Source organism: Salmo salar, chromosome ssa07 (assembly GCF_905237065.1).
Source record: "Salmo salar chromosome ssa07, Ssal_v3.1, whole genome shotgun sequence".
Taxonomy (NCBI): Eukaryota; Metazoa; Chordata; class Actinopteri; order Salmoniformes; family Salmonidae; genus Salmo; species Salmo salar.
Genome location: NC_059448.1, coordinates 39,479,682 through 39,505,804, shown reverse-complemented (window position 1 = coordinate 39,505,804; position 26,123 = coordinate 39,479,682). Strand labels below are relative to the sequence as shown.

Below are 26,123 nucleotides of genomic sequence, written 5' to 3'. Positions count from 1 at the left end.
GTGAGCGTTCGTCAGGTTTTCTTCCGGCTATTCGAGCACACAAAGTCTACACCCCTTCTTAGGTGATTGGTCAACAGTAGGGATCCTTCAAGTGTTTGTTGTAATTCAATGACAGACAACTAGTTTTCATGAGAAAAAAAAACATCACTTGAGAAATACTGCACCAAACATCTTAGTTAGATGTAATATTGCCAAGACTAAGACCTCTGCAAAAACGTCAAAAAGAAAAGACAGATTTCTTGAGTTATCTTCAATGAATTCTGACTGTGTTGAGGAAGTGTACTGGCTACGGCGTCTGAAGGGGGACAAACAGCAATATTATCCCTTTTTTCTTGTTTTTCAAACTAAGGTGTTGTAAGGGAATATGCGAGCACAGGCGTTCCGTTCGTCTAGCCGAGTTCTGCAAGGAGCACACCAAACCGATCTATGTGGACAGCTTAACTCACTCATCCCCAGCTCTGGCATGTGCTGATGCTGGCGGCGCGTACCTGAAAAACACATTCTCTATCTCACTGCTGCCGTGTCAGGGACATTAAGAGGCGCACCAGCCACTGTCTGCGCCAAGGGTACCTTCATCATCAGATTCCATTTCCTGTAGACAGACTGAGCGCTCAGGCAGACAAACACACACAGAGTGATTTGTGTCCATGGTGGGCATTATGGCTCCCAGGCCTCGTTTCATTTCTTTGTTTTTCTCCACCACTCAAGCGATTCACTTTTTACACCAAAAGCACTTTGCATTTAAAACCCATAGGAGGGCTCTGTCTGTGTGTGTGTGTGTGCGTGTGCTTGTGTTCGTGTGTGTGTGTGTGTGTGTGTGTGTGTGCGTGTGTTCAGGGGACATTATGCAGGCAGATGTGAGTGAATCGAAGCAGAAAACCTGGTTGTTCAGTCTGTCAACCCATCATACACTGTCAATATGGAACAGGACTGACGAGCCAACCTACAAAGACACAGACACACAAACACACAATGCCAGATACCTGTGTCACACAGTGTGGAGGCCTGCTGTTGTCTGCCTGTCAAGGTACATTGATATATATATATATATGTATATATATATATACAGGAGAGATAGAAAGCAGCTGCTGGATTAGGATGGATGAGGAGGGCCTGTGTGAGCGTCGTACGGTGTGTCGAACGGTGCCCTGGGCAGGTTCATCACTTAGATCTGTGTTTGAACAGATTAAGGTGATAAAGGTACTGTAGTATCACACACACACACACACACACACACACACACACACACACACACACACACACACACACACACACACACACACACACACACACACACACACACACACACACACACACACAGCCTTCTAACAGCAGGCCTGATAAAGGCATTAGTGCCTTGTAATGAACCAACCAAGGATGATTAATCCAGCTCTCTCCGCTCTCTCCCTCTCTCCCCCTCTTTCCTCTGGTGGGATGAGAGCCTGGTGTTAACATTTAATCAAACTGGACAAAGGATGCCATTACAGCGAGACAAGGAAGGCGGAGGTCAAACAATTGGGCTCTGTATCAAAGCTAAAGAAACAAGTCTCTCCCTGAGAGACATTCAACATGATTGTCTATCTGATCAGAGGCACACAGCAGTGACGCTGTAATCAAACCAATCTGTAGTTCCTCTCTGAGAGAATAGGGCTAGGCCCTGCCTGAGAAAGACAGTAGCTGACAGTAGCAGACAGACAGTCCTGTGGTGGGGAGGGTCTCTAGTCAATTTGCAGTAGTATGGATGTGAGCAGCTCTCTTGAGAGGCTAGGTCCAATCACAGAGAAAGGAGCAGTCTGTCTTGGGATGAGGCAGTGATCTGGTCACTCTGCAGCAGTATGGATTTGATCTCTAGCTCCTGATGTGGAGGGTCCCTTTGCAGTAGTATGGATCTGTCTCTCTCTGTGCGTGCGAGCGAGCGTGCGTGCGTGCCTGCCTCCGCGTGTGTGTTTGTGCATTCCTTCCTGTGTGTGGCTGGAAAGAGAGCTCTCCTATCATGTAACGGTATTAAAATGTCAATATTGGTTGGAGGACCTCCCTCTCTGGCCTATCAGGAGCTAATTGAAGTGAAGCCATTGATTGGCTGGTTATTTGAGATGGTTGAGGGGGGATCCATAGTCTGTGTGCAGAAATGGAGGCCAGGCTGATTGTGGAGTAGGCAGAGCGCAATTGACCGGACCACCAGCAGCAGCACATAGATTAAAGCCTTGTATCGGTAATAACCACCTGGCTGCGATACGGACAGACAATCATTCCTGTTTGCCGGTGCGGAACAATGCTCCTAACAAGGGCTTTTATTTACTGTCCAGTTACATGGCCTTAAGATCCTATGTTCCCTGCTGCGTTCTCTACTTTTGTTAAATTGAATAGTGTGTGTGTGTGTGTGTGTGTGTGTGTGTGTGTGTGTGTGTGTGTGTGTGTGTGTGTGTGTGTGTGTGCGTGGTGTGTGTGTATAGAATAGCGAGCTCATCAGGGATCAACGCCTTTCTGTGGTCATACAGTTATCCACCACTGTATAAAGAGAAGGAAGGAATTCACAGCAGCCAGATCAACGGTTGCTCCTCTTTCTCCCTGGTTCCTTTCTCCTTGTTGCCGCTCTGATGTCAAGCGAAGAAGAAGAACCCACTGATGGGACTGCTTAGTGACTGCTATTAAAAAATCACAGCATGAAGAAACACACACTTCCTGCCCCGACAGAACACAGCATTCACACACACACAACACACTTCACTTCCTGCCCCAGAAGACGACTGGAAACAAACAGAAAGAGAAAGGAGCATCTCTTTGGCCAACAGCGTTGACTGAGACGGACTACTGCTGATGATGGGAACACTTGAGACCAGCTGACGGGAAACTAACTGCTGTGTGAGAGGGTTCAATAGCGTTCTGTAGTTGTTCCATTATGAAAGAACATTCCCCTCTTTCAGACGGCCTCTCTCTGGGATACAGAATCAGTGTCTCTGTTAGGGGCATCAGGGGGAATGGAGGCAGTCTGAAAAAAGATTGACACAGAGGTATGGGGCCCCAGTGGCCCCATAGGGAGATGGCTAGGAGCCTCAATAGATAGAAAGGCATGCAACGCTCCACATCCAAACAAACAAGGTTGGTCTTTGAGAGTTTAGGTCCAGGACACTGTTACATATTTTATGACAAATGAATATGTTAAAGGATAAAGAAAACAGAATTTTATTGATTGTATGATTGATTTAATCAACCAAGCTTCCACGGGCTATTCTTGCATACTGGTGGGGTTACAAATGGCCCTAGTCTCACTCATATCATACCAATCACTCATATCCTGGATGCTCATATTACGCATACATACAGTGCCTTGCAAAAGTATTCATCCCCCTTGGGGTTTGTCCTATTTTGTTGCATTACAATTTGTAATTTAAATGGATTTTTATTTGGATTTCATATAATGGACATACACAAAATAGTCCAAATTGGTGAAGTGAAAAGAAAAAAATTACTTGTTTAAATTTTAATTTTTAAATAAAAAAAAACACAAAAGTGTTGCGTGCATATGTATTCACCCCTTTGCTTTGAAGGCCCTAAATAAGATCTGGTGCAACCAATTACCTTCAGAAGTCACATAATTAGTTAAATAAAGTCCACCTGTGTGCAATCTAAGTGTCACATGATCTGTCACATGATATCAGTATATATACACCTGTTCTGAAAGGCCCCAGTCTGCAACACCACTAAGCAAGGGGCACCATCAAACAAGCAGCACCATGAAGACTACGGAGCTCTCCAAACAGGTCAGAGACACAGTTGTGGAGAAGTACAGATCAGGGTTGTGTTATAAAAAATATCTGAAACTTTGAACATCCCACAGAGCACCATGATATCCATTATTTAAAAAATGGAAAGAATATGGCACCACAACAAACCTGCAAAGAGAGGGCTGCCCACCAAAACTGACAGACCAGGGCAAGGAGGGCATTAATCAGAGAGGCAACAAAGAGACCAAAGACAACCCTGAAGGAGCTGCAAAGCTCCACAGCGGAGATTGGAGTATCTGTCAATAGGACCACTTTAAGCCGTACACTCCACAGAGCTGGGCTTTACGGAAGAGTGGCCAGAAGAAAGTAATTGCTTAAAGAAAAAAATAAACAAACACATTTGGGGTTTGCCAAAAGGCATGTGGGATACTCCCCAAACATATGGAAGAAGGTACTCTGGTCAGATGAGACAAAAATGTAGCTTTTTGGCCATCAAGGAAAACGCTATGTCTGTCGCAAACCCACCACCTCTCAGCACCCCGAGAATACCATCCCCACAGTGAAGCATGGTGGTGGCAGCATTATGCTGCGGGGATGTTCTTCATCGGCAGGGACTGGGAAATTGGTCAGAATTGAAGGAAGGATGAGTGGTGCTAAATACAGGGAAATTCTTGAGGGAAACCTGTTTCAGTCTTCCAGAGATTATTGTTTCACAATAAAACATATTTTGCATCTTCAAAGTGGTAGGCATGTTGTGTAAATCAAATGATATAAACCCCCAACAAAATCTATTTTAATCCCAGGTTGTAAGGCAACAAAATAGGAAAAATGACAAGGGGGGTGAATACTTTCGCATGCCACTGTAAAACAATTTGGCCCTCATCTATATTTCTATTCTTCCAAGTCCTATTCTTGAAGATCAAGAGGTATTAAATTAATTGGAATGACAAAAAATCTGACAGGTTTTTAATGTAAAGACATAGCCTAATCGTATTATCTATATTAAAGTATAAAGCACTCCTGCAATAGATGTCGTTCAATTGGTAAAGTTAATTGTTGTCTTCTTTTAATGCCTCTTAAGGGGAAAGTAATCTAAAAGTAACTGAAAGTAATCAGATTTCATAACTGAGTTTGGGTTCTCAAAGTAACTGATTACAATTTTGGACAGGTAACTAGGTTCTCCAAAATGAATTGGTGACCAATGACATGGAGAGGAGGGGAGTGTTGGTGCGTGCGTGTGTAGCGGGACATGTGGCAGCGCTAAACACCATGGGAACAGTGTGAGGCACGCTAAGTCATGTACACACACTCACAAACACACACTCTTCCCGAGGAAGCCCAGCATCAGACTTTTGCTTCCTGTGTTAGTGAGTGATGCCAGGAGAGAGACACACACACACACAGGGCCAGCCAGTGCATGGTGCCAGGGAAAGAGCCAGTTTGTGCCAGCTTCAGTGACCAGGGCCCTCCACAGGGCTGTCCTGATCAACCACAATAGAACATACACACTTACAACACACACACACACACACACACACACACACACACACACACACACACACACACACACACACACACACACAAAGTATTGGCGTCAACAGGTGCACAACACACTAAACCACTAATACAGTAGCACAGTATAACTCGACAGGGACACAGAAAAAGAGGTGATATGTCAGAGTTAGCGACTTTACCACTGTATTACAGTATTTAGGTAAAAAGGATCCTCCCCATTAACACAGAGCTCTAAATGTGTGGCAACAGCCACCTTTAAATCTAACATTTTTTACGCGCTTCCATCCATCCAAGCATCATGCATCGTCACATTGAAAATAAATTCTCCATCTACAAGCTGCTTCTCTCCCGACTGATGCGTCCAATTAGAGCCCTGGGAAACGTAACGGGATTCAAAGCCAACATGTTTATATAACTTCAATGCTACAACGCTGTTTCTGACTGGCTGGCTGGCTCTATCTACTATACCGTTCCTATTTTGAGGATGGAGAAAGGGACTGGGCATATTCACAGAGGTATATACACTATATACACTATAGATATTTATGTATTGTATATGTCACGTTCTGACCAGTAAAGGGGTCATTTGTTATTGTAGTTTGGTCAGGACGTGGCAGGGGGGTATTTGTTTTATGTGGTCCGGGGTGTGTGTTTATGTAGAGGGGTGTTTGTTTAGAGTTTCTGGGGTTTTGGTCTATGTTAGTGTATTTCTATGTCTGATCTAGGGTGTTTAGTTCTATGTTTAGTTAATTGGGATTGGGCCTTCAATTGGAGGCAGCTGTTTCTTGTTGCCTCTGATTGAAGGTCCTATATATAGGGGTGTGTTTGTTATGGGAATTGTGGGAGGTTGTTTGTGCATTGCTGTGTGTAGCCTGCATTACTGTGTGTTTTCTTGTTTTGTATTTTCAGTGTTCTTTATTAAAAGTTAAAATGAGCACTCAACCCGCTGCGCCTTGGTCCACTTCCTACGACGACCGTTACAGTATATATATAGTACCAGTCAAAAATTTGGACACACCTACTCAAAAGGTTTTTCTCTATTTTTACTATTTTCTACATTGTAACTAAAACTATGAAATAACACATACAGAATCATGTATTAACCAAAAAAGTGTTAAACATGTCAAAATATATTTTAGATTTTAGATAGCCACCCTTTGCCTTGATGACAGCTTAGCATACGCTTGGCATTCTCTCAACCGGCTTCATGAGGAATGCTTTTCCAACAGTCTTGAAGGAGTCCCCACATATACTGAGCACTTGTTGGCTGCTTTTCCTTCACTCTGCAGTCCCTCACTCTGTGATCCAACTCTTCGCAAACCATCTCAATTGGGTTGAGGTTGGGTGATTTGGAGTCCAAGTCACCTGATGCAGCACCATCATTCTCCTTCTTGGTCAAATAGCCTTTACACAGCCTGGATGCGTGTTGAGTCATTGTCCTGTTGAAAAACAAATTATAGTCCCACTAAGCGCAAACCAGATGGGATGGCGTATCACTGCAGAATGCTGTGGTAGCCATGCTGGTTAAGTGTGCCTTGAATTCGAAATAAATAAATCGACAGTGTTACCAGAAAAGCACCCCCACACCATTACACCTCCTCCTCCATGCTTCAAGGTGGGAACCACATATGCGGAGATGATCTGTTCACCTACTCTGCGTCTCACAAAGACACGGTGGTTGGAACCAAAAATCTCAAATTTGGACTCATCAGACAAAAGGACAGATTTCCACCAGTCTAATGTCCATTGCTTGTGTTTCTTGGCCCAAGCAGGTCTCTTCTTCTTATTGGTGTCCTTTGGTAGTGGTTTCTTTGCAGCAATTTGACCATGAAGGCCTGATTCATGCAGTCTCCTCTGAACAGTTGATGTTGAGATGTGTATGTTACTTGAACTCTGTGAAGCATTTATTTGGGCTGCAATCTGAGGTGCGGTTAACTAATGAACATATCCTCTGCAGCAGAGGTAACTCTGGGTCTTCCTTTCCTGTGGTGGTCCACATGAGCGCTAAGTTTCATCATAGCGCTTGATGGTTTTTGCGACTGCACTTGAAGAAAGTTCTTTCAAAGTTCTTGACATTTTCCGGATTGACTAACCTTCATGTCTTAAAGTAATGGACTGTCATTTCTCTTTGCTTATTGGAGCTGTTCTGCCATAATATGGACTTGGTCTTTTACTAAATAGGGCTATCTTCTGTATACCACCCCTACCTTGTCACAACACAACTGATTAGCGCATTAAGAAGAAAAGAAATTACACAAGTTTACTTTTAACACGGCACACCTGTTAATTGAAATGCATTCAAGGTGACTACCTCATGAAGCTGGTTGAGAGAATGCCAAGAATGTGCAAAGCTGTCATCAAGACAAAGGGTGGCTACTTTGAAGAATCTCAGAATCTTTGTTAAACACTTTCTTGGTTACTACATGATTCCATATATGTTATTTCATAGTTTTGATGTCTTTACTATTATTCTACAAAGTAGAAAATAATAAAAATAAAGAAAAACCCTGGATGAGTAGATGTGTCCAAACTTTTGACTGGTACTGTATATATACAGTGAGCTCCAAAGTATTGGAACAGTGACACATGTGTTGTTGTTTTGGCTCTGTACTCCAGCACTTTGGACTTGAGATGATACAATGACAATGAGATTGAAGTACAGATTGTCAGCTTTAATTTGAGGGTATTTTCTGAACCTTTTAGAAATTACAGCACTTTTCGTACATAGTCCCCCATTTTAAGGGACAAATTCACTTTTATGTGTATTTGTCACGTCCTGACCAATATAAGGGTTTTTTGTTATTGTAGTTTGGTCAGGACGTGGCAGAGGGTATTTGTTTTATGTGGTTCGGGGTGGTGTTTTTGGTAGAGGGGTATTTGATTTATGTATTCCGGGGTTTTTGGGCACTGTTCCTTGTTTATGTATTTCTATGTTTAGTCTAGTTAGTTGTATATCTATGTTTAGGTTAATCGGGGGTTGGACTCTCAATTGGAGGCAGGTGCTTTCTCGTTGTCTCTGATTGAAAGTCATATATATGGGTATGTGTTTGGTTTAGTGTTTGTGGGAGATTGTCTTTTGTTTTGTGTGAGCCTTACAAGACTGTTGTGGTGATTCTTCGTTGTTTGTTATTTTGGTGTTTTCTTGGTTTAAATAAATATCAAGATGAGCATCCACATTCCTGCTGCGTTTTGGTCCTCCATTCCAGACGACAACCGTGACAGTATTGAAGTAGTCAAAAGTTTTGTATTTGGTGCAATATTCCTCACACACAATGATTGCATGAAGCTTGTGACTTTACAAACTTGTTGGATTCATTTGCTGTTTGTTTTGGTTGTGTTTCATATTATTTGGTGCCCGATAGAATTGAATAGCAAATAATGTATTGTGTCATTTTGGAGTCACTTTTATTGTAAAATAAGAATATAATATGTCTCTAAACACTTCTACATTAATGTGGATGCCACCATGGAATATGGATCTACATTCACACCTACCCATCAATACTATAGGCCGCAAAGGAACACCCTTCCTCTTCCCACCAGGATCAGTGTGTGTGAATGTCTATGTATGTGTACACTACCGTTCAAAAGTTTGGAGTCGACTCTTCACTGTTGACGTTAAGACTGGTGTTTTGTGGGTACCATTTAATGAAGCTGCCAGTTGAGGACTTGTGAGGTGTCTGTTTCTCAAACTAGACACTCTAATGTACTTGTCCTCTTGCTCAGTTGTGCACCGGGGCCTCCCACTCCTCTTTCCATTCTGGTTAGAGACAGTTTGCACTGTTCTGTGAAGGGAGTAGTACGCAGCATTGTACGAGATCTTCAGTTTCTTAGCAATTTCTCGCATGGAATAGCCCTAATTTCTCAGAACAAGAATAGACTGATGAGTTTCAGAAGAAAGTTCTTTGTTTCTGGACATTTTGAGCCTGTAATCGAACCCACAAATGCTGATGCTCCAGATACTCAACTAGTCTAAAGAAGGCCAGTTTTATTGCTGCTTTAATCAGAACAACAGTTTTCAGCTGTGCTAACATAATTGCAAAAGGGTTTTCTAATGATCAATTAGCCTTTTAAAATGATAAACTTGGATTAGCTAACACAACGTGCCATTGGAACACAAGAGTGATGGTTGCTGATAATGGGCCTTTGTACGCCTATGTAGATATTCCATGATAAATCAGCCGTTTCCAGCTACAATAGTCATTTACAACACTAACAATGTCTACACGGTATTTCTGATGAATTTGATGTTATTTTTTAATGGGATATTTTTAGCTTTTCTTTCAAAAAGAAGGACATTTCTAAGTGACCTCAAACTTTTGAACGGTAGTGTGTGTGTGTGTGTGTGTGTGTGTGTGTGTGTGTGTGTGTGTGTGTGTGTGTGTGTGTGTGTGTGTGTGTGTGTGTGTGTGTGTGTGTGTGTGTGTCCCATTAGTAGAGAGCAGTGGGAGTAGGAGTGTGCTGTGCCCCCAGGCGGAAGGAGAGAGTTCCTATGATGAGTCTGACAGTACTGCTCTATGCTGCTTAAATCCTCTCTTCTCCTTCTTCTCGCTCTCTTCTCAATCCCTCTCTCTTTCTCCACCCTTATAAGGCAGGAGTGCTTTTAGAACACCCCCCTCTCAACTTCAAACTCCTTCCCTCTCTCTTTCACTCTCTCCATCGCTCTCTCTTTCACTCTCTTCATCCCTCTCTCACCGTCTCCCTCTCTCTCTCTCTGAGCTGGTGATTAGCACTGTAGAGGTCAGAGCGTGTGAACTCTGGGTGAGGGCTCTGAAATGGAGCTACTTTGGCTCTCCCAGCCTCGTAGAACACACAAACACACGCGCACACACACACACTAATCTCTCCCAACACACACACACACACTTCCATCTGCCTTAAAGCACTGCAGCAACAGGATTTCTGACATGCTTCTTTCAAGAGGTTCAACATTTGTTCTCAAGCAAAATACTTCAGCCTAAACTAAGGCTTCTCCGACAAAACGCACACACACACACAGCACTGACGATCTGTGAACAGCTGTCAGTCAGCAGTAGGTCCTTGCAGTGCAGATATGCTGTAGCTCCTCTCCTCCAACTATGGAACTAGAAGGACTAGGAACGTGCTGATATGCACAGCTAACTCTCCAGTGTTAAATCAACACTGAGAGTGTTCATTTTAACAGTGGTTCAGTGTCTATACTGGTCCACACTTTTCAGTGTTAAATTAACACACTACTTAGTGTCAAGCCTTATTTGCATATTTTCCAGAGTGCCTTGCCTTGACAGAGTGCCTTACCACCCATGACTTTATTTGTTAGTGACAGAGAAATGGTTGTTGCATTCATCCAATTTCAGTTCTGTGGTTTTCTTCAAGTGTGATTCTAAGCAAATATGTTAGTATTATTATTTAAGGCAATGCAACACATATTTCATAAGACCTTATTTTGAGAGCCTAGTTTTTCCCTAACACAGTGGCCTGAAACTCAAGGTTTACAATCAGGCCTGCAAGTCACATTATGCTGGCTTGTAAAGTGCTATTTGAACCCAGCCAGAGCAGGTATAGCCAACATTTTGAGTTTTTATTCACCCACAATCTATGAGACTAGCTCAACCATCTAAACTGAAATAACCATTTCAGTAATGGGTGCAATAAGTCCAAGTAACAGAATGGATTAGTTTAGAAAAAATGTATGTTATTTATATTTCAGTAGTATACGATTAATTAATCAATCAATCAATAGATATTGAAACAAACAATTAAAAAAAAAATCTACCTGCAACCGAGCATGCAGGGAAATATGATAATGATGGGCGTGGTTTTGGTTTAACACTGGTTATTAACACCAACACTTGAGTTATTTTACTTACAGAGTTAATTGAAAACCTGAATCAACACTAGAAATGTTATACTGCAAAATCAAAACTAGGTAACACTGGCCAATTTGCTGTGTGGACTTTATCCCTTTAAACTCTCTTTCCTTCTCCCCCTCTCTCTCTTCCTCTCTCCCCTCTCTCTCTCTTCCCCTCTCTTTACATCCCATGCACTCTCCATTCGTCTCTCCATCCCCCTCTCATTCCCTCTCTCCTCTCTGTTGCCATACGGTGTTGGCAGTGTTTTGTTCCTCTGACTAATTTCACAGACCTGCTTCTGTTTACTGCATGTTAATATGTAACACTCCTCTACATCACAATGCAACACTTCTATAAAATACGCAACCTCCCCCAGGCATATCTCTCTTTCTCTCTCACACACACACACACTGATCCCCTTGTTAGTGTGTCTCAGAGGTAGAGAGTCAGTGAGGTGAGATGAGGTACAACTAATCAGCATGTCATTACAGAAGATTAGACGACAGAGACACAAAATCTCCCCTGCAGGAATAGAACAGGTGTCGTACACACACCAAACACATCTGAGACACATACTAAGACCAAAAAAGATGCAAATGGCACAGACAGACTCACTCCTAATACTCAATGTGTCCACTTTCACAGAGTTATGGTTCCAGTATCATTCTCTCTCTCCCTCCTACCTCTCTCCCTCTCAGCAGGTTGGAGGATTACATGGACCAGCATTCCTCTGTGTGACGGACCCATTCATCATGTGACCCACCTGCTGGCTGCACCTGTCTTGTTGCGGGCTGTGGTTGCAGTGCAGCGTGGGTAATCTTCCAGGGCCTGAGGGCGCACGTCAAACGCGCATCCGTTTCTCTTTCTCTCTCTTTCTCACTCCCACTCTCTTCCTCTCTATCTCTCCATCCATCCCTCCCTCCCTCCCTCCTTTCTTTCTCTCTCCCTCCACCCTCTCTCTCCTTCCCTCTCTTCCTTCCTCCATTTCTCTCTCTGTCTATCTTATTTATTAGCCGTAGCGCCTGGGGAGCAGGAGGTAGCTGTTTCTGTCAAAGGATTTCATGCTTGCAGGAACACAAGTGTCATTTAACCAGGCAAGGGGGGAAAAACTTTCCTTGTTGTTCAAAAATGAATTTCAAGCCTCATCTGCTCTTCCTGAATTCCCCCGTTCACGGGCTAACACCCCTGAGAAAACACGGACACGCTGAGTGTGTAAGTGTGTGTGTGGGGGTGGGTGGGGGGGGGGGTGGGGGGGGGGGGTGTAAGAGATTGAGTGAGTGAGTGAGTGAGTGAGTGAGTGAGTGAGTGAGTGAGTGAGTGAGTGAGTGAGTGAGTGAGTGAGTGAGTGAGTGAGTGAGTGAGTGAGTGAGTGAGTGAGGAAGAGAAAAAAGGGAGAGATGGAGAGAGGAATCAGGGGGTTTCCCATCAGTGCACCCCAATGTCCTCCTCTCTCACCTCGTAAAGGCAGACGTTACCGTGCCAACGGCCCCAAACTGAGACACCACTTAAGCTTTATCACTCAATCTACTGACTCCCCTCAAGCTGAACTACTGTGGCTGGGACATGATAAAACACCATAGATAATGAATGAACTTTAGCTACAACTTATCTATCTAGTCTGGTGAGACAGTGCCAGAGTACCACGATCCAGCCAACTCCATACACAGGTGTGTGTGTGTGTGTGTGTATGAGCGTGCGCGTGTGTGTGACCTGCGTGCTAGGTGATAAAGTGAGGTTTGGGGTGACCTAGAGCTGTTTAATAACATCATCAAGCCACGACTCATCCCATGTTTTTTTCACAACCCCCCCCCCCAGGGCTGCTCCACGCTCCATGACTTTACTATGGTCACTATCATTGAATGGTCATAAATGGAGGGCAAAGTGAAGGCCAGACATGTGAATTAACACACAGGTATCAGACAAGAGGGAACAGAATAGAATAGAATTCAATTCCTGCTTGCGAAGGAAATTCGTCTTTTGCTCGGCTTCCAGAGTGCTTTTCAAGAGGCTCAAAGCACTTTGTAAGGGGTAAACTCACCTCATCCCCCACCAATGTGTATCCTGAGTCTAGCTCACTGTGTCTGTCCATGGAGGATGGAGAGAGTTTTGTATGCACTCCCAGATATGGGTGTACAGATGTAGATTAGAGCAGGCCAGGAAAGTTACAGTAGGATAAATATTTTAGTGGATAAAAGGCTAAAGGAGCATCGCTTCCACATCTTCCTCTTTCCCTCTCCTCCTCTTTCCCTCTCTTTCCCTCGCCATCTGATTCATATTACATGAGAAGCCTTGACGGCCTTTCTGAGTGGAGATTTGTTCAGTTTATTGTACACTAACACTCTCTGGTTCTCTGACACACACACACACACAAAGACACAAACACACACCATTGAGTCAATTAGCGATTGGTAATTACTGGCGCGCGGGAAATGTTTTGGGGGGGAAAAGAAAGATTCCGTGACTAATTCCCCAGGATCCATTCTTAACCAGGAACCACATCTTTCACAACACAGGGAGGAGAGGTGCTGTGTGCCATTCTGACGGCTGGTCATGCTCGTGGCTCACGCTCTGAGGAACACCGCAGAAGGAAGGAGGGAGGGGAAGAGAGGAGAACCACACCGTACTACTCAAGGATGGAGTGAGCGGTTGCACTTTGGGATAGAATGACGGAGGGGGTAGAGTGAAGGAGAGCACCATGACACATTTAGGGAGCGATGGAGGGAGGAAAGGAGGAGTGCAGACGACGGAGGAGAAGAGAGTCGTGACGCGCAGTGGGATGGCGAGGAGGAAGGAAGGAAGGAAGGAAGGAAGAGGGGTGGATGGGTTTGTGGTGAGCAGCGGAGGATGTTAACTTCACGTTGAAATCGCCAAGAGGCACTTCCTGTGAAGACATAGAATGATGCACCCAAGAAGCTGTGTGTGTGTGTGTGTGTGTGTGTGTGTGTGTGTGTGTGTGTGTGTGTGTGTGTGTGTGTGTGTGTGTGTGTGTGTGTGTGTGTGTGTGTGTGTGTGTGTGTGTGGTGCTGGTTTGTGGTGAAAAGTACAGTACTATATATAAACAATTCATCCACCCATCCTCTTAATGTGTACAGGTAGCAATATGGGAATACTACACATCTCTGATAGTGACACAGATGATGGCTGACACAGATTACCACAGCCCAAGACTAAAACACACCTACAGGCCATACCAGCTATGACACTGACACAGCAGTGATGAGATCAGAGCAGCACCATTCAATCCACTGTAGGCTACTGCTGAGTGATCTGATGGCTGCAGGCACCCTTCAAAAGGCTAGGGCGCAATACCACTACCACTACTACCACCACCACCACTACCACCACTACCACTACTACCACCACCACTACCACCACCACTCCCACCACTACTACCACCACCACTACCACCACCTCTACCACCACCACCACCACTACTACAACCACCACTAACACCACCTTGCAGAAAAACAGTTTACTGGCCCCACTCTTGACAGTAGAGAGAAAAAATGTTGTTTTAAAGTTACTTTCCTGCAATTCTACATGTTGCAGGAAGAGAAGATGTTGCAGTTTAAAGCAAGTTTTCTGCAATTCTTCACATTTTGCCATGGGGCAGAGAAATATTTTTTGTTTTAAATATAATTTTATGCAATTCGACACATTTTGTAATGAATTCTTATACCATGTTAATATAATATCTGAGTGAGAATTATTATCGAAACCAATGGGAGCCCCTTTGGAGGTGAGGGCCCCTGGGCATGTGCTCTGTGTGCTCTGTGTGTCAGTATTCAGCCATGATTACTACAAATTTAGATTGCTGGCTAGACTAACTTACCAATCTAAAAATGGTTAGCTGGCATGGATAATTGAGTGACTGTCAGTCACTAACATAATAAGGAGAAAACCGCTGATTCACAAACAAATTTCTAAATTGCCTCTTGGGTATTCTACTAGTCTTACTCTCCATAGTAATTTGAGACCCCGACTGAGTTCCTAAGAAAAAATAAAGGCCCCTAAACAGCCGCTTATGTCGCTTCTGCCTGGAACCAGCCCTGCATCCACAGTCCATATAGTGCACTACTTTTGTCTAAACCCCAACCTCATGAGACTGTGTTGCAACCACCCTATTTTAAGAGTGAATATCCATCTCAATAACTCTCTGAGGGAACAGTCACTGATGAGTTGAAGTTTTTCCCTCCCTCAGACTGCAGTTAGAGTCTGCTCCTCTAGCTTTACATATTCCAACAGGATGAAAGATGCTTTCTGTGGGTTTGGTTCTCTATACCCCCTGCAGTGTCAACAGAGCAGAGCAGAGACAGCAGGACAGGTTTTTAGATCAGCCGTCCGTGTCTGCTCTGCTATAATTAGAGCTCTGACAGCAGTTGGTCACTGATCCAGAGACAGTTGTTAAATCCTTAAAGAGCTGAATCACATTAACAGTAGCTGTATGTAATCATTTTAATAATTTAGTAATTTAGAGAACTCATAAACTTATGTAAGCAACAGTGACGCTACAAAAATGTACATTTTTAATACAATATGTATTAACTATGCAACAGAACAGACGAACAGGAATGACATTTACTCTCATGGGTGGATAAAAATAACTATCTGAAAGCCACACCCCTACTAAACTACCCCTCCAGTCTTCTGATTTGGCCCACTGGGTCATATCTCAATAAACCAGCACCAATAACCCAGCACCCAGCATCAATAATCCAGCATTTTTTAAGAAAACAACCTAACTAAGTGACCCAACGCCTGCAACCCAGCAGTTAGTTTCAAATAAATAACCCAACATTTTTTTAAGTGAGAGAAAGATAGAGAGAGAGTAAGAGAAAAATATACCTTTTACAGTGATTTTTTTGGACAACATTTATTAAGTTTGCATAGAAAATAGATGCGACAATTGCCGCTACACTCAAAAAAGGCTGGGTTAAAAACAACCCAGCGCTGGGTAAACAGTGGACAGAACACAGATTGGGTTCTTTTTGAGCCAGCCAATTGGGTCACTTAGTTGGGTTATTGAACTATTATCCAACAGGTCAGATCAGAAGACTGGAGGCATGGCTTAGTAGAGGTGTGGGTTTTAGATAGTTTATTTTGGCCACCTGGGAGAGTAAATGTCATTCCGGTTCTTCTTTTCTGTTGCAGTAATAAACACATGCATCCTAATGTTGAGATAGTTACCACTTTACAGTATTTTAACTAATAGTGTGATTAATTGTACTGTATATTTAAATATGTGATGTGACAAAATATTGAAAGGACATTTTTACTTTTAGTGTACAAACATAACATGATGAACAGGAATTACTCTCAGGGGCGGCCAAAAATACCTAACTGAAAGCCACGGCCCCAACAGGCCACGTCTTCTGAAAATAGCCTGTGGATTACATTACAAAAAAGACCCATCTTCTGGGTCAACCCAGTACGAAAGTCAATAAAAACCCAACTGATGGTTAAATGAACCACTGTTTGGGTAATCAAACAGTGGTTTGGTAATCAAAAGGCATGGCCTATTAGGGGCAATGAATAACATTGTTCTAAACAAAATTAAGGCACTTAAGGAACTTATACACTTGTGTAAGCCTTATTAAAGTTACAAACGTGTCAGTGCTCAACCTTAACATGTGTCGACAATACAACAGAAAATATTAACTGGAATGACATGTACCGGTGGCTAAAAAGAGCGCGTTGTGTGGTTTTCAGCTTTTAACACATTAATTACAGGACTTGACACAACATGTGTTGAAATATTTATACAAATCAGGTTGTGCCAACACAGTGATTGTGTTAAAAGTAACACATATGTGTCGTCCCTAACTAGACACACGGATGTGTTCAAAAATAACACATTTTCTAAGAGTGTGTATGCCCTCCCAATTATCTGTTTCATGTCTCAGGTATCCCGCGAAAGCCAGCGTGGATAGAATGCAAGAACGTACTAATATTTGCCATACTCGGACAATTCTCATGTGCCAACATATCGCCATAGTCCATGCCATGGTGAAACTTTCACTCTGATAGATCTGAAAAAATGAAGAAACCCGTACACTGCTCTTGCTAGTATCACTGCTCTTTATTAAGCTTTACGTATCGGCCTCATCCAGCCAGACAGAAAAGCAAGGCAAAGTAATTTAAGCTTTCTTGAAAGTCAGAGCAATTGATGTCCTGCAAAGAAACACTTTTTATAGTGGGGAAAAAAAATATATATTTTGAATTATTTGGCAATAATCATTTATTCTAAGAAACACCGTTTCCATCATCATTTCTTGCAATAAAGAAAGTTAGACAAAAGAAAAATCCACCCTGTCGAAGAGATACAAATGTTGTCGATCTTAAGAACATTTTTCCTACTTCTGCCATTTCCATTACACATCGCAATGTTTTGTTATTTTTGCAAAAAAGTTTTTGTCGAATAAACCTGGGTCAATGGAAACCTGCCTATTGAGAGGTTGAGAGAGATGTTGTTTTTCAGCTGGAGCAGCATGATTTTTACAGAGATGTGTGTGAACAGTGTGAGAGAGCAGGAGAGGTGCGTAGGTAGATGGGTAGCAGGCATGCACACATAAATTATATTTCATTTTTCATTTCTCCACAAGCTGCCACCTCAGCTGAGACCACAGTCAGAGACATCAGCATATCTAACCTAGCAGCATGAGAACTTCCTTATCCACAGAACAACTCGTCTCATCTCGCTCTCTCCCACGTCTCTCGCTCTCTTGGTTTCTCCTCTCTCTCTCTCTCTCTCTCTCTCTCTCTCTCTCTGTTTCTCTCACTCTGTTTCTCTTTCTCTCTCCCTCTCGCTCCCTCCCTCCCACCTCTCTCCCTTTTTATTTTTCTCTCTCTCTTTCTATCCTCCTCTAGTGGGGACTGCACACACTCACAGTCAGAGACACTGGGGTTATTGTTGACATACCTATGCCTTTGCTCAGTCCCATCCAGGTGCCATGGAGCAGAGAGAAGGGATGTTGCATATGCGTGGCCTATCTGGAGGTCTACACAGCCATGTGTGTATGCACTAAGTCACGGTCATGTTCTGTGAAGCAGCACTTAGGAGACCACTGAGGGGAGGAATGGAGTAAGAACCATGTATTTGATGTAATTGACACCATTCCACTAATACCACTCAAACCATTACCACAAGCCCATCCTCCCCAATTAAGGTGCCGCCAACCCCCTTTGGTGTAGCGATATGGAGTCAACACTCCAATCATGGAGTGTGGTCGACAAAACATCACCCCATCAAGAAATACCGAAAGAGGGCGACAGGGATGAAGGTGTGTGTGTGTGTAATCATAACCCCAGAACAACAACACAGGGAGGTCACACCACACGCCACTCACCTAGAGCTACAATCATCACACACCACTGACCTATTGTGTGCGTGCATGCGTGAGAGAAGACAGTTTCTCAGCAGGGAGGTGCCATTATGGAAATGGAAAGAGTTCCACCGCTGCGGCATCTCTCCGTATCACCCGCACGACCAGACACGCACAAAGAGACCGCCCTCGCTCACACAAACACACACACACACATTGCTCGCTGGTGGTTGACATTAGTCACCGCAACGTCTCAATGTGCATAATTAGCGTGTGCGTCTATGTGCAACTATTCAAGCGAAGGCACTCGGAGTAATGTGTGTGTCCATTAGCACCAGGTGGTTGTACACAGCCCTGAGACTGGCATAGCTTCTCTTTAACAGTTCCAGCAGTTATGCAGTTCTACACATGTTAGTTACACACACACACACACACACACACACACAGCCTCATGCTGAAGCACAGCCTGATGTCAATGAGAGGGGGAGTACACACAGTCCTTTAACAACAATAACATATTTACTGTGATGGTTTTGACTGACATAAGCCTATAGAAGCCAGCTCTTGCTTCATCTTCTCCTGTTGATTCCACCGATACCGGACTCCTCAGGGAGGTTGGTGGCACCTTTGTTTGGGAGGACGGGCTCGTGGTAACGACTGGAACGGAATCAGTGGAATGGTATCAAATCCGTCAAACACACGGTTTCCATGTGTTTGATGCCATTCAACTGCTTCCGTCCCGGCCATTATTATGAGCCGTTCTCCCTTCAGCAGCTTCCCCTGCCAGACTCCTTGTGTGCTGCTATGACCTTCAGCAGCCAGTCATCAGACCATCAGACCACAGTAACTGACAGTAAAACATTTTACACCTGCCAACAGAGCTGTACAGTTTTTATATCTCATTAGGCCCAACTCTCTCATAATAACTATTTAACTACATCGTCAGAAGTTTGGATTATTGTTTTAATGGTGTTTATTTCAATTACAAGCTAGCTAGCACAAGAAATAGAGCCAATCTGTTTGGAAATAAGGAAATGGTCTGTCCTTGGGAGTGTGACAGGGCGTTGGAGCATGACGAATAATACTAGTCGACTAAGGCATCTCAAGACCCTAAGATTCTGCTTCCTTGCAATAGCTTTACCTCTTAAAACACCATCGCAATGTTAAAAACACTAATCATGTTTATCAAACCCTTGGTTTTCTCAGAGATCTTTCCGAGAGTAATTGGAGACGGTGCAGAATTTCAGCACAAAATATCTCAGTGTATTTTCTTTTATTATTGGCGTGAGAACACATCCTATTGAGAGCAAGTTGTAGATACAGCTGTGTCATACTCTTGGTGCAGTTCCAAGCCTCTCCAAAACCACATTCTCACAAGACCAATCCGGGCTTAAACCTCTCATAAACAATAGGGTCAGAAATGTTTGACACCCTTGATAAAGATTAGCAATAATGACTAATTAGAATAAATTGTTCAAATATTGAGATATATTGTCAATAATGATGAGTGAGAAAGTTACAAAGGGTCAAAGGTCATACCCCTAAGACATGCTAACCTTGGCATGTCTTGGAGGTATGATCTTTGGCCCATCTGTAAGTTTCTCACTCATCATTATTTACAATTCATTCAGAATGATCCGTAACCACGGTAACAGCCACATTAATGCAGAAGTGTTTAGAAACATACTCTATTCTTATTTAAAATAAAAGTGACTCCAAAATGACACAATACATTATTTACCATTCATTTCTATTGGGCACAAAATAATTTGAAACCCGACCAAATGCATCTAGCCAGATGGTATCGTCAAAAACTTGATGTAGTCATTGTGTGCTAGGAATATGGGACCAAATACTAAACTTTTGACTACTACATTTAAAATAATCTTTTAATGATTTTTACCCCTACTTTTTTGAAAGAAATACAAGTATTACTTGTTAAACTAAATCTCTTTCTCTGAGCAATATATGCACATAATTAAAAATAATAATAATATATTTATTATTAATAATAAAATATAATAATAATAATTTAAAAAAATATTGCATACAATACATTTCATTATTTGAATTATGTATTTTATACAGTCATTATTGCTAATTTTTATCAAGGTTGTCAATTATTTTCAACCCCACTGTTGAAAAGCTGAGAAAGGAAATGTGTTGTGGATCTGTGTAGATCAAATGGGTTGCCAGAAATAAAGATGACAACTGAGATGATGACTTAGGGATATAGACAGGAACTGAAATAAGAAAAGGCATTACAGTATGTTAAAATATAATATTACATTGTAGCCTGAGTGCCAGTCTGCTTGTGATATCATGCCAACTCCTTGTCAGTCATTGTCAGTGGGGAATCGTGAGGGGCTTCAAGGCCTTCAGAGACAAAATAAAATAATGATAAATTTTTTCTCCTATTTGATCTTTTAAAGAATTTTAATGATCTTCTGATTTCATCTGTTCAGCTGTGTTGGAAAGAGAAGAGTTAATACTGAAAAGAAAAAAAATGTAGTTGGTGATCTCTGGGTAGAAGAATCGAGCTCAGCCAGCCATTAGCTAGGCCTTCAGAACCTGTACAGAAGGCCTCTGCCATTCAACTGTATTAGAGCAGAATTTTGGAGTGACAGTGGAATGAACCAATCACATTTAGACTAGCAATGTGACGGGTAGGCCTTCTTGAAGGCCTTCTTACACACCGTACATGTCACTACTTAGAGCGCAAGAAAACATAATCAGTAGATTAATCAGTGGCGCACGCAGTAGTTTCCCCACGCTAACGCCTCGATCGCATGTACAGCTTCATTGTGCAAAACGGTACGCAGCATCATCTGAATATGTGTGCAACAAAAGTTCAACATTCACCTTCTGCTACCATTTCGGTCAAACCATCTACGTATACAGTTCGATGCATACATTCGATAAATCCAACGTATGCGCCACACAGAACGCACTGTAACTGCCTCTGCAACACAATGCTGCAAGGCAAACGCAGCGTTCGATTAGAAATGAATGTACTTCTGGTGTACCAAAATGCAATGCTGCTGTCGGTGTGATCGAGGCGCTACGCTAGTAAAGTTAGCTAGCGTGTGTTGTAGTAGTGTGACAATGTTAGCTAGTTTGTGTTGTAGTAGTGTGACAATGTTAGCTAGTTTGTGTTGTAGTAGTGTGACAATGTTAACCAGTTTGTGTTGTAGTAGTGTGACAATGTTAACCAGCTTGTGTTGTGGTAGTGTGACAATGTTAGCTAGTTTGTGTTGTGGTAGTGTGACAATGTTAACCAGCTTGTGTTGTGGTAGTGTGACAATGTTAACCAGTTTGTGTTGTAGTAGTGTGACAATGTTAACCAGCTTGTGTTGTGGTAGTGTGACAATGTTAGCTAGTTTGTGTTGTGGTAGTGTGACAATTGTAATAAAGATAATCTAACGTTTTACCTAATGATATATAAGGAGGGCATTTGCACAACATGTTTCACAACAGCACACAACAAAACTCCAGAGACATATTGAGCAACCAACTGATACCAATCACGACCACACCCAGAGACTGATGGCGGACTAAGCACTCACACAAAAATGTCAAGACATGAAAGCACCCTAGCCACACGAACTGACCACTGGTGTAAAGAACAACATTCCATGAATATCGCAAGCACCCAGACACGAATTACCAGAAATACACACACACACACACACACACACACACACTTAGGTGTGTTGGACTCCGAGGACAAAGGACACTGCCAAGGGCCAATGGGAAGTCGACACCACCTGGAGAGTGGACCGTCCCTCCACTCATCGACCAGTCAGGAGAGCGGACCTACTAGACTCAACGTCAACACACTGTTATTTCATTGTATAAATTGGATGTACACTATGTTTCGGGGCTCTCTTCCGCTAGTTCCCTATGAGCTAAACGAAGGAGTCCGTGCACGCTTTGCCAAATATCTTTGTCTCATAATAAACTGCCTTACTATAAACTGAATCCACCCGGTCCAACGTCTTGACTTGGTCTCCTTCTCAAATAACTAATCATCAACACAATGTTAGCTAGTTTGTGTTGTAGTAGTGTGACAATGTTAGCCAGCTTGTGTTGTGGTAGTGTGACAATGTTAGCTAGTTTGTGTTGTAGTAGTGTGACAATGTTAACCAGCTTGTGTTGTGGTAATGTGACAATGTTAGCTAGTTTGTGTTGTGGTAGTGTGACAATGTTAGCTAGTTTGTGTTGTAGTAGTGTGACAATGTTAGCTAGTTTGTGTTGTGGTAGTGTGACAATGTTAACCAGCTTGTGTTGTAGTAGTGTGACAATGTTAGCTAGTTTGTGTTGTGGTAGTGTGACAATGGCGACGGCAGATGCAGCAGCTTTTATCAACTTCAAGGTGGAAGTTGCTGCTAATTTTTTTGCATCACCCTTTTCAAGATTCACTTTCAAACTTCTTTCAAACTTTGTTTACAAATTATCATCATGTGGTGTGGCTTTGTTTTTTTGTTCCAGTTCGCTTGCGTCTCTTTCAAAATAATAACAGTGAGACATTGTTACGTTTAAACTTTCGACCATGCGTTAGTGTGATGAACATGATCAAATATATTTGCAATGGGAAGTAATAGCCGGTTTGTTCATTTGAGAAATGGTTGTGCTTGTCATTGTTATAATTTCACGGTTCCTACTGGAGTGAATGGGCTGCTTATTCTTTAACATGATTTGATGCTGTGTGACTGCTGTCTTCTGCCTATCAGCCGTGTCTGTGTGTTTGACCAACATTGGCTCTCCTTCAGCGCCATGATGGAGTGCACAGGTAATACGGTCGCTGTCCTTTTAGCACCACGAGCCTGTCACCTTTGATGTGACACTGTTGTTGTCGCTATTGGTGATCGTGGTGTTAGGTTACCATAGGTTGTGTGAACAGTGTGCTTTTTGCTTTGCTGGTGGCATTATTTTATGCTGTGCGTCCATGCCGGTTCTGTGTGTGCTGCAGCCCGAAGCGCAGCCAGGCTTGTTTGATTTATTCATAACGTCATCAAAAAGCATTGCTCCTCCTTCACAAGAACTAGAATGGTCCGACTACAGGAAAATATAATGTCGTCCGCATTAAGTGATGCTATATGTTCTGTTATTTTCTGGATTGTTCCGTTTGATACAATGTATTGGAAGATTTTTGGTCCCTCTGAAGGCCAATTTCCTATAGTCACTGATCAGTATCGTGTTTGGCTTAACAATGAGCAATAGAGTTGGCAAGAGCAGAAACAGATGTGGGACCAGGCTAACGGTATGGTACTGTAAGAGGCTAATGAGATGGCCATTTGGTGGTGGAATGTAGTTAATTACATGGGCGTGGTGTTGGTTGTACTAATGAGGTTTGTCTGCCTCGCCGCTCTGTAGGTGTTTAATTGAGCGTGTTTAATATTGTTATGGATCTCAGTCTTTCCATTTACTCCGGATTAATAGCTAGATTCCCTCTCCACTCAGAGTGAAAGGCTTCATCCCAAATGGGACCCTATTCCCTGTATAGTGAACTACTTTTGACCACGTCCCACAGGGCTCTGTGTAGGGGATACGGTTCCATTTGGGACACAACCAAAATGAATAAGAGAGAAAAATAATTTACTGCCACAAGTGACAGGCACAAACAGAAAACTAAAAGTCTAGATTATTATATTTATATATTCACCCCCTGGCTTGAAAGGATGTAGATTTAGCGGCGGCTTGATTTATGAACAGTTGACTTTTTCAACTAAATAAATTGCTAATGCAGTGGCAGGTGCAGTAGAAATGGCCTGCAGGTAATTATATATGACACCTAAAGTAGCCTATTAAAAATAATTCCATCGTTGAAGTGGCACTTGGCAGAGGCAGGGGAGCTGGGAGAGGATGCAGAAAGGGATGCTTTCTGCCCTCTGAGTGTGGGAGTGTGTGTGCATGTGTGCAGATTCGGTTCAATTAAGGCCATACAAATAATAATGAATGCGTTTTAGCTCTCCTCTGTACATACCTGTGTGTGTGTGTATAACTATTCTTGTGGGGACCAGCAGTCTCCACGAGAATAGTAAACAAACAACATTTTGACCAACAGGGGACATTTTGTTAGTCCCCACGAGGCCAAATGCTATTTCTAGGGGGTTTAGGATTAAGGTTAGAATTAGTGTTAGAATTACATTAAGGGTTAGGGTTAGGCGCTAGGGTTAAGTTTAGGATTAGGGTCAGGTTTTTGGGTTAAGGTTAGGGTTAGGGTAAGAGTACAGGTTACGGTTAGGTTTAGGGTTCATGGAAAATAGGAATTTGAATAGGACTGAACTGTGTGTCCCCACAAGGTTAGCTGTACAAGACAGTGTGTGTGTGTGTGTGCGCCCAAGTGCAGGCGCGTGTGCGTGTGTGTGGCTAACAGCGTGAAACTGATAATGAATTAGATTAGTCCCTTATGGAAGGGCTAAGTGGTCTCTTGGTGGTTCATTTCTCAATCAAATTTGCAGCCGGTGCTGTTCTGAGACCAAGTGAGGATGTTTTACACATAGGAGAGGTGTCACAACAGGAACAGGAATATAACCATCGGGACACTATTTGATTACTTGACATTGATATGGTACTGGTTATCCCTGCACATAGCTTCATTCTTGTGTATAATTATGATTTTTTTTTTTTTACTCTGCATCATTGGGAAGGGCTCAGAAGCAAGCGTTTCATAGTAAAGTATATACCCGTTGTTTTCGGGTGTATGTGACAAATACAATTTGATTTGATACGACTCACACTTAATAATTTTCACAGAAAATGTAAATAATGCCGCTATGCGGAAAACCAAACTATCAGTATGCATTTCAACATCAAATCAACTTAAGTCATTCACAACAGGAAGTCCAGGGCATGACCCAGATATTTAACTAGTTTCTGAAAGCCATAGGGAATAGTGTTCCATTTCTGGCACAATGAATGAAATGATTGGAAACAGTTGGCTCCCATGTGTAGCCTAATTCCTGAGAGGTGCTGTTGAATTTAAGGGTTTGCGCCCACAGCTCCTCTCCCATCTTTCCTGCTCTCCTCTATGACATGAGAGAGATGGAGATTAGAGAGCGACAAGAGAGGAGAGATGTCGCCCCTCTGCTACCCATCAGGCCCTCTGCTGGAGAGATCAAAGGGCCGTGATGTCACACTTCTGGGCACCTGTTGGGTGGGGAGGGGGAAATTTAATTTGTTCAATTTGAGATGTGAATGTTATAGGAGTGCAATGCTGTTCGTGGCCAAAGATGCATGAAAATGGTCCCACATGCAGACCAAGTGTTCTGTATTTCATCAGCTAACAAGTTAAGATCTAGGCCTTGATGTGAGAGCAATTTCTACCTGGAGTCTTATTAGCCGGTGAAAAAGTGGGAAACTTCAGAGGCTGGAGAGGCACAGCACCAATTATTCAGGCAAATACACACCTTCCCCACGGGAGGGGGGATGAGAGGAGAGAGAGGGAGGGCTGAGAGCAGCTATTGACTAGCACTGCAGTGCCATACTTTTTCTTATACGCACATACACTCTCTCTCTCTCTCTCTCTCTCTCTCTCTCTCTCTCTCTCTCTCTCTCTCTCTCTCTCGCTCGCTCTCTCTCTTGCTCCTCTCTCACTTTACAATGAAAATCAGAGGGTGGCTGTCATGCTACAGGACAAATTATAGAGATTTGAGACCAGTAAACTCCTTCCTTTCCTTTCCTCTCTCTTTACCTCTCTCTCTCTCTCCCTCCCTTCCTGAGGGTGC

At 42.8% G+C, this 26,123-nt stretch overlaps 1 protein-coding gene across 2 annotated transcripts in view; it reads right to left on the bottom strand.

The window, feature by feature from the left end:
• Positions 1-26,123, bottom strand: part of LOC106609203 (metabotropic glutamate receptor 8) — a 264,733-nt gene that overhangs the window by 222,883 nt on the left and 15,727 nt on the right. The window lies entirely within an intron of this gene.